Source organism: Ammospiza nelsoni, unplaced genomic scaffold (assembly GCF_027579445.1).
Source record: "Ammospiza nelsoni isolate bAmmNel1 unplaced genomic scaffold, bAmmNel1.pri scaffold_40, whole genome shotgun sequence".
Taxonomy (NCBI): domain Eukaryota; kingdom Metazoa; phylum Chordata; class Aves; order Passeriformes; family Passerellidae; genus Ammospiza; species Ammospiza nelsoni.
Genome location: NW_026683188.1, coordinates 1,788,282 through 1,796,564, shown reverse-complemented (window position 1 = coordinate 1,796,564; position 8,283 = coordinate 1,788,282).

Here is an 8,283-nt window from a genome sequence, read left to right as displayed (position 1 = left end):
CGTGGGAAGTGACATCACAGAGATCCCAAGATTCCAGGGTCAACAGAAGTGGTCACTGGGGATCCCTGAATGGTTGGGCTTGAAACGGACCCTGAAGATCATCTTGTTCCAAGCTGAGCAATCTTCCCCCACACCTTGGGGGAGCCCTGTTCCCAAGGATGGGGCATGCACAGCCTCTGTGCCCAGCCTGGGCCAGTGCCTCACTGTCCTCAGTGTAAAACAGCAGCTTCCTTAGATCCAGCTCCAATCAATCGGCAGCTGAAAGCCATCCCCCTTGTCCTGTCACCACAGGCCCTGTTGAACACTCTGTCCCCTTCTTTCCTGTGGGACCCTCCCAGTCCTGCACAGCCACAGTGGGGCCTCCCAGTGTCTCCTCTTTTCAGGCTGAGCATCCCCAGTGCCACTTGGACAGCAGTCAGTCAGATCAGGGGATGTCAAGGCTGAAGGGTAGCAAATAGCATCAGGAACTGAGAGATGGAAGCTTTAGACCCAGATTTGCCTCTAAATGTACAAAATTAATAACAGTGGAGGGAAAGATGGTGGAACACTTGCTCTAACTGGTGAATTTAATTTTTTTCTTCTTTTCTGTCATGCTGATGGGTTTTCTGTTTGAAAGGAAGCTTGGCACAATGTCCACTGTGTTCTCCATTTGTGAAACACCAAGCAGAGTCTGGGTGGGCTGATGATGCAGAGCAAAACCTGCAAATATACTGGTGATCCTGAGTCTAGGGATGCAGCTAAACCCAGCCAAAAGTAATTTCTGGAAAGTCAAGCCTGGTTTACATTTTCTTGAGTTTGACTATGCCAAATTAACCAGTCATTTATAAAAAGCAAATAAAAAGCTCAAACCAAAACAGACAAAAACCCAAATAAACAAACCCATGCAAACCAACCAACCAACCAAATAAAAATCCCAAATAAAACCAAAGGGAATAAGGAGTTAGTGTTAGTTGTGAGGATATCACAGCAGGCAAATGGCTGCTTCCCACAGGATCACCATAAAAAGCCACATAAAACAGCTGCTCCAAAATATACCCAACAGGAGAAAAATAAAAAGTGATAGATGGCAACTTTGGGGGCAGCTCCACATTAAGGTGAAGGATGAGCAGTGGTTCAGATCAGCATTCCCCACCCTCCAGGCTGCTGTTTGCTCCTGATGAAAGACCCTTGCAGGACTGTGGCCCCTCTCAGTGCAGTGTAAATCATCCCCACAGCTCTCAGCTGAGCCACTGGCATTTCCAGAGCAAGATCCAGGCACAATCCTGAGCATCTGTGGAAGGTCCTGAGCATCTTTATGCTTAGAACCACAAAACAGCTCAGGCTCTCCCTGGACTGGGTTTTCAGGGGAGGTTTCCGCATGCCTGTGAGATCTGTTCATCCCTCAACACATCTGACTTGATGTACAATGATGCATTTTTGTTCCTTCCTTGCTCCTGTGTGCCAGTGAGGAACCATCCATGTGAATGGAGGATGTTGTGCACAGGAACATTTATTCCTGGATTGCCATTTTACTTCACTGTCGCTCAGCTGAACATGGTCCTTTTCTAAGAGGGACTTAGAAGAAATGTGTGGGAATTTTGGCTCTGAGAGGAGCAGAAAGCACATTTTCTACACCCCATTCCCAGCAGATGCAGTTTCCCTGGCAGAACAGTGATTGCCATTCATCTTCCTGGGAAGATTGTGAAGACATTCAGAGATCACAGGTTCAGCTGGCCGTTGGCTTTGTGTCCCTCATTTCACATGGCCAGTTTCAAGGGCCATTAAAAGAGGCTCATGTTTGCCTTGCTACCCAGAAGTGCTGTAGTTATTTCCAGGAGAAAACAAAAAATTGATTGTCCTCTGGTGTGGTAGAAATCCAACCACAATTGTGACTCTGAGAGCAAAGACAGCCTGTGCTTTTTGGGGCTGTAACAGCTGAGAGTGTGGCAGAGCAGTTTTTATATTATTTTTAGAGTGCTGAAAACATTGTTCCCAAAACAATCTCTCTCCCTGTCTTCTGTCATAAACTGTGGAACAGAGAAAATGGAAAGGAGCAGAGGTTTGTTTAAATTGGCTGGGGTTTTTAAAGTCTTAAAATAGTGTCAGCTTGATGCATGATACTTTAGAAATTGGATTAGTAGCACCTATTTCATCCCACCAGAGAGGTGGGATTTAAAACTTCCAACAACAGAAACACTGGATGTGAGATAGCTCAGTTTTCCACCCCTCACACAAGTATCTTGCTGTACTATTTTAAGCAGCTCAGCCATATATATTAAAATATTGCTCCAAACAACAACAGAATGAAAATGTTCCACCAAATGGGGAAAAATAAGAAAAGTGGGCAGCAGCCCTTTCTGAAGAGCTTGTGTTGATTTTGCAAAGTTGGATGCAAACAAGGTTTGTCATATTTCTTTCCTAGAAAAATGTAGATATTTAATAGAAATCTGTGTCTGAGGCTGCTAAGTTGGGGTATGATTTTAGATCTGGGAGGAGCAAAACAGGTTCCAGAGAAGCTGTGGTTGTGTCACCTTTGGAAGTGTTCAAGGCCAGGTTGCATGGGGCTTGGAGCAATCTGGTCTAGGGGAAGTGTCCTGAGTATGGTGAGTCCATGGAAAGAAACTTCTGGTTTTCCTGAGATGCTGCCTTTGCAAGGGGAGCTCACAAATACCCCACATAGTTTGAAATGCCCTGAGCAGAACCCAGCTGTGCTTTCCCACAGGTGATGAGGGATTTTCACTTGTATTTTATGGGGGATTTTCAGAGGGCAGTGCAAGAGTATCTGAGTGTATTTGACAGGCAGAGAGGGCCAGTGTGGCAGCAGCTTAATGCAATGGAGCTTTTCCTTCTGTGATCCTGTATAACCCGAGGCACTCTGGGGCTCTTGGACCCGGCAGCTGGGCAAGTTAATCATTGTAACAAGTGATAAATTACCCTGCTCCACTCTCCTCAGCATGGCTGTGATGAGCATTAAGTAAACCAGTGAGCCCTTGCCAAGATGGGAGCTTGTTCTTTGCCAGGGAGGAGGGAGTAAATATTACTTGGAGTAAATAAAGCAACTCTGCTTCCCCAGGAAGAGGAAAAGAAATAATTAAATATGTGAGTGTGGCATGGAATAATTTGCACAAGGACACATCTTGTCTGCTATGCAGGAATGTTCCCAATCAACCATGCTTCTCCTGACCTTTATTTTTCTGTATTTCTACCACATCATATAAGAGACTCTTGATTTAAAAAAACCAAAACAAACACCTTGTGGGGAGGCACTTCTTCCTTTCTTCAGTGCCTCTTTCTTTTGTTCCCTCCAGAGTTCTCACTTCATTTCTGCTGTTCCTTGGAGAACAGGCTTACCTATTTCCTGATCCCCTGGGTTTGTTTTGCCTCTGGGTGTCATGAACACTATTAATTGTGGCGTTTTTCTCTCCATCTTAAACCTGTCTCTTCAAGTGGTTTACCTTCATTGACCTGTTTGAGTGATGGATTTTTCTCACCTTTTATTACTTAGTGCTTTTTCTTCATTCTCTAAACCCAACTTCTCCCTTGCCCTGTGGCTGTTAGATGCCATTACAGGAGCATTCATTCTTTCTCTGCTGCTTGTCTGAGCTTTCACAGGGAGCTGAGAGCTCTTTGGGGTTAAACTTGACTCGCTTCAGTGCCTTCCGTGATGCTGCCTGTGTACTTGGACACTTTAAGGGAATAAAGTCTCAGTGTAGAGATTACAGCTGTGAAATAATGGCTCTTTTGAAGAAGACAAGAATGCTGTTGTCAGTCTTTCCAAGGATAAACTGAGCACCTTCTTTTGGGGAGAACCAGGCTCAGCTCAGCACAGAGGTGGCTGATGCAGGTACCCAGGTTTGGAGGGAAGGGTGCAGCTCCTGGGGGTGTGTTTGTGGGGGGCTGTAAGGTTTGTGTGGGGTCCCTGGAGCAGTGGGAAGACCCCACTGGGAGATGCACATCAGGAAATGGGGGCACAAAGGGCCTGAAGTGTGACCAGCTTTGGTGAAGGTTTCCATAGGAAAAAAATATTTTTACTGGGATTTTGAACAATTTGAAGCTCCTTCTCATATCCTTTGCCTGATGAACATTCCCCCTCTGCAAGAGCGTTGGGAATCCTGAGGTCACACTATGAAAACCCCTGATAATTATAATTTTTTTTCTATTTTTCAATGTTGTCATCCCAGCAGGAGTCAGAGAAAGAGAACATGTGTGACCTGCCTGTCTTTGACTTCGTGACAGGAACAATGCCATGGGGAAGCTGGTCAGAGGAGCATCACTGCTCTGTCCTTAATTTTCCTGCACAACTGAGGATGATTTAAGAACCAAGGCACAGCCAAGACCTTTCCTCCTCCCGTGCTCATCAAGCAATCAGTGCCTCATCATACCTCAGCTTCAAACACTCGTTTGCATCTGGCTGACCTTGACTGCCCTCCCTGGATGGGAAGATGAAGAGGTGGAAGTGTCAAAGATTGGGATTTTATGGGTGAGTTGTGAAATAGCGGCTGGTGTGCACGAGGGCATACGTGGCCCAAAGTCCGGCTAGCTAGAGGGAAAACGGCCGACGCCCCTGCTGCATCTGAGGCCAGCCCCCCTTGGCGTCGTGGCCTCGGGCTGGGCTGGATCGCAGACTGGATTATACACGCTGGACGAGACGAGGAAAGGGAGCAACCACTTGCTGGGGATTGAAGTCGGTTTATTGAAGGATGGCAGCTACCAACAGAGGGAGGGCAATGACCAGCAAATGGCCAGGAACAAGAGGAGAGGCAAGGTTTTAAAGGTAAGGGGTGGAGAAGGGAGGGAAACCCAGCTAGCCAATAGGAGAACATATAGGGAGGTGCATAACATAACTGACAAACAAACATATCCAATAAACATAAAGTTAAGGAGGAGCCCCGGGACCCCAGCCAACCACAACCCCCAAAGAGAAGAAAGTTCTCGAACACTGGGAGGAGTGGGGGGTGATTGACTGGGCCCAGGGAGGAGGAAAAACTTACTCATATGGTACAATAGGGGAGGAGAAGTTACATAGCTTGAGCGATTGACAGCTAAGGGGGGCAGGGGTAACCATAGTAACATAACTGCAAGGAGAGCTGTGGCAGGAAAACTGGGGAGGGAAGAACCATCCTACAAGGTACAAAGGGGGAAACAATTCATAAAATGGGAGAACATAAGAGAAACTTAAAAACGCATTACAACACTGGTGCAGGCTGGTTCTGTGGAAACCTCATGTGCTGTGCCATGGAGGATGAGAGTAAATGGATTAAACAGGAGATAAAAAGGGCAAGGTACCTGGTTAGCTGCTGATGAAGAAAATGTTGTGAAAAAAAAATACATGTAAGAAATATGTCAGAAATGGTCATTAACTGCCCTGCAGGGTCAGAGCTCCTTTAGTAATTGGCCATGTAGTGAATACTAGAAATTATTTAAAAAGTTCTTAAGTGACTGAGGGCTTTTAGTGAATGGTTGGGGGAAAAAAAGGAATAATGTTTCTGGCAGAACTTTTATTATAAATTAAGCATCATCCTCTTTCTGAGATAACAGCTGCTGTGATTAAACGGAAATATCCCATGGAGGTCTGGGGTAAGTCAGTGGTCAAAGCCACAATGGTGGCCAGGTGGAAGGGGGTCCAACCGAAGAGGAACACAGCCAGGACTATCAAGACCATGATGGTGACTTTCTTCTTGGCTTTGTCCAGGGCTCTGGCATTGGAGTTCAGGTGCATGTTCCTCAGCTTGAAGAGCATCATGGTGTACAGGATGCAGATGGTGGATACTGGAATGGCAAAGCCAAGGATGCGGGGAAAAGGAATCTTGCGATTTCAATGGGGACCAATAGAGGAATCTTTGGTGCATGTCCCTCCCCTTGATGGCATGCCATGCCTTTTGATGGCATTGACTGTGGGAAAGATTTTTATCTTGTTTTGGTTGTTTTCTGAAGTGTCCATGCCATGTCCCTCACATCTTGCCCCCTAAGTTGTGTCTTCCTTCTTGACTTTTTCCCCTGCTTTTGCAACATCTGTGAGCTTAGTTTTGGCATGTTTTGGTCCTTTGCAATGCAGCTGATTTCCTCACAGCGTATTTTTTGAACACACTAAAATTCCCGATTTTCTGCTTTTTTATATTGCATTTCATTTGAACCTATCTCCTTTCCAGAGTGTTTGTAAGCCTTTCTTTTGGGATTCGCAAGATTCCTTTTCCCTTCCCGAAATTTCCTTTCGGAAAGGGAAAAGGAGTCTTGCGATTTCAATGGGGACCAATAGAGGAATCTTTGGTGCATGTCCCTGCCCTTGATGGCATGCCATGCCTTTTGATGGCTTTGACTTTGGGAAAGATTTTTTCTTTTTTTTTGGTTGTTTTCTGAAGTGTCCATGCCATGTCCCTCATATCTTGCTCCCTAAGTTGTGTCATCATTCTTGACATTTATCCCCTGCTTTTGCAACATCTGTGAGCTTAGTTTTGGCATGTTTTGGTCCTTTGCACTGCACCTGATATAATCCTGGGCCATTTTCTTAGAGTCACTAAATTTCCCAAATTTTCTTTTTCTCTCCTCCAATTGCACTTCCTTTGATGGTGTCTCCATTCCAGCGTGTTTGTAGGTCCTTCTTTTCTGTTTTGGCCTTCAGTAGGGATCAATTTTAGCAAGCTTTGCTGCATGTGCCTGCACTTGCTGGCGTATGGCCTGCCTGCAATTGATGGCTTTGATTTTTGCAAATATTTTTTTCTTTTTTTGTTTGTTTTCTGAAGTGTCCATGCCATGTCCCTCATATCTTGCCCCCTAAGTTGTCTTCCTCCTTGACTTTTTCCTCTGCTTTTCCAACAGCTGTGAACTTAGTTTTGGCATGTTTTGGTCCTTTGCAATGCAGCTGATTTCTTCACAGCATATTTTTTGAAGACACTAAAATTCCCGATTTTCTGCTTTTCTCAATTGCATTTCATTTGAACCTATCTCCTTTCCAGAGTGTTTGTAAGCCTTTCTTTTGGGATTCGAAGATTCCTTTTACCTTCCCGAAAGGAAATGAAATATCCCTTCGGGAAGGTAAAAGGAATCTTGCGATTTCAATGGGGACCAATAGAGGAATCTTTGGTGCATGTCCCTGCCCTTGATGGCATGCCATGCCTTTTGATGGCTTTGACTTTGGGAAAGATTTTTTTCTTTTTTTGGTTGTTTTCTAAAGTGTCCATGCCATGTCCCTCATATCTTGCTCCCTAAGTTTTGTCTTCCTTCTTGACTTTTTCCCCTGCTTTTGCAACATCTGTGAGCTTAGTTTTGGCATGTCGGCCCCTGCCAGGCTGCTGAGCAGGGACGAGGAGGCAATGAGGCCCCAGGCCTGCAAGGGTCACTTGTCCCCTCGTGGCCTCAGGCCCAGGGCCAGCAGCCATGGCCAAAGTGCTGCCCATGTTGGCTCTGGCAGGGCTGTCTTGCAGCTGCTGCCCATCCCTGTTCCCTGTGCAGCCCAGGCTGTCCCACGGTGTCCCTGCCCTGCGCCTCTGTCCCTGTCACTCCTAGCTTTATGTTCCTAATATATTTGGTACTCTTTAACTAAGGCACATGATTTCTGCTAGCTGTATTACTAACTTAGCTTCTTACCTCATTTTAAAATCTTAACTAAAATATGGAATCTCCTACTATCCCAATTCTATTCCCAGCTGGCCCCTCGACTCATCTGCGCTTTTCAATTATCCTCATTACATTCTCAGCTAATCCCTTGATTCACCTCAGGCACATGCCCGACTGCCTCTCTCCCAGCAGCTCAGAGCTGCATTGCACAGCGCTTGCTGTGCACCACAGAGCACAAAGCAGGCCGGCCTGGTGGGCCTGAATATTTCTGCCAAACACGCTGCATCTCACACCTTTGCTCTGGCTCAGTGCAGAACTGCAGGGTTGCAGGCGCTTCCTCCCAGAGCTGCGTGAGGCGCTGGCTCCTGCAGATGGGCCCTGCCAAGCTGTCCCTGCCTCACGCTGGCCTCGCTTCCCCTGGCACGAATGCCGGGCCTGAAGGAGCTGCCCTGTGCTCCAGCCTGCCGAGCAGCCCGGCTCCCTGCCCCGGTGCCCAGAGTGCTGCACACACTGCTGGCCTTTGCCAGGAATTGCAGGGCAGCCGGCAGAAGAGGAGGAATCCTCAGCCAGCCCAGTGGCCCGCGGCTGCCCTTGGCCTTTCTCTGCTCCTGGGCACACTCCAGACGGCCATGGCCTCCAGGCCGGGCTGTGCCCAGCACGGCTGCGCTTCCCCTCGGCAGCAGCCAGCTGCCACCTGGGCTCTGAGAGCGGAGGATTCGCCCGCTCCCAGCAAGAGGCACCCAGGGCCCG